This window comes from Arachis duranensis, chromosome 3 (assembly GCF_000817695.3).
Source record: "Arachis duranensis cultivar V14167 chromosome 3, aradu.V14167.gnm2.J7QH, whole genome shotgun sequence".
Taxonomy (NCBI): domain Eukaryota; kingdom Viridiplantae; phylum Streptophyta; class Magnoliopsida; order Fabales; family Fabaceae; genus Arachis; species Arachis duranensis.
The window spans coordinates 122273546-122275208 of record NC_029774.3 but is presented as its reverse complement, the minus strand read 5'-3'; positions in this window follow the sequence as shown (position 1 = coordinate 122275208).

Below are 1663 nucleotides of genomic sequence, written 5' to 3'. Positions count from 1 at the left end.
CATAAGAATATTTGTCTTTTTCCATTAGGTAATAAGGTGGTCAGATTCAGGCATCCATTATTATGCTGTTGCATAAGGTGTATGGTCAATAAACATACATAATTAATCATTTTTGAACCGGCCTGATGAAAAGAAAAGAGGAAACTAAATTTAGGCTATGGTGTGGCTGGGAAAGCAAAATAATGTTATTTAGGCTACCAATTTAGTTTACTTGTTAGTTTCAAATTTAATCTAAACTTCATGCATGTCCAGATCATATATATAGTTGTTAGTTACTTTATTCTATGTTCCATTGTAAAGAGAGCAAGATATGAAATTAAGTTCGCATATCTCAATATATAGATAATAGATCAGGAACTGCTTCCTTTACTTTGCATAAAGTGCCAAACTTACACCAATCCTCTCTTCTCCTCAACCTTATAAGTGACCAATTATTGGAATATTTTCTTATTTATTTAAAATATAGGTTGCACTTGTGGTACAAGTATCTTATGGTACCTTTTTCTTGAGATAGACTTTTTATATTCTATGTTTGCATTGTGTTTCAATCTTAATTCATAGAAAGAAATGGTGCAACTATAAGATTTTATATATTAGAGTATGATGTTTATGCACAAATTTTATTTATATCTAAAGTAGTTAAAATATTATTTTAAAATCTCATTTTCCAACAATATTATTAGTTAGCAAAATTCTTTGACTGTTTCGCCTGTTACGTGAAGTCGACTGCAATTGAGTTTTCACCCTATAATTATCATATGTTGATCTTGAACAAATAAAATTTTCGTCCTTTTTATATTAGCTAAACATGTCGATTTTGACTTCTAATTTTTTGAACAAAAAATATTTTGACCTGTTTGCATGTTTTGGTATAACACATTAAGAAAGGAATCAAATACCAGGAATAGGATATAAAAAGTGCACTTCCAATCTTTTTAAACTGGACCGATCAGCCATACCTTTTTAACCCCTTGATTATTCTTGGCCAACTTTTTACTTGTAGTTGCATGTCAACCAGACACACTTTCATTTACATGATGAGATTTATCATAAATTACTCATATATAACAATTAAATTAAGGGTGCAATAATGGTTAAGACTTAAGAGGTTATAATTTTATTAACAAAATATGCATATAACTAATTTCTAGTTATAAATCTTCATTTTCCTCTTTCCTTTCTCTTTTTTTTTTCTAAAATTTTTTGTTTGGATTTCTACACACACTTTTGAACTTGGAGAACTTATTCTGTTCTTATAGATAATAAAGATATGAAGGTACCAGATGCTCCATGCTTTTTGTTGCACGAATTTATTATTGCTCTCACATACATTTGGTTGTTTGGCTGTCACGCAATGGCTTCAATTGGTTTATTTGTGAATATAAGTGTATCTGAGTGATTATGGAACACTATGTGGTTGAGAAAAGAGGACAAAAAGTTGGGAAGTGGAGTCCATTCTCACTTGGGCAACATTTGGTTTTTGGGACTAAGTATTGTGTTTGATAATTAGATGTTAGAACTTTAATTTTAATTAAGGGATACAAAATTTCAGTCTTACTTTTTAATATTTCCAAAAAATAGGTATACAAGAGCTTGAACTTGTTAAGAATAGAAATTGAAATTTTTATAATATTTTTTATAAATATTTTTATTTAATTTTTTA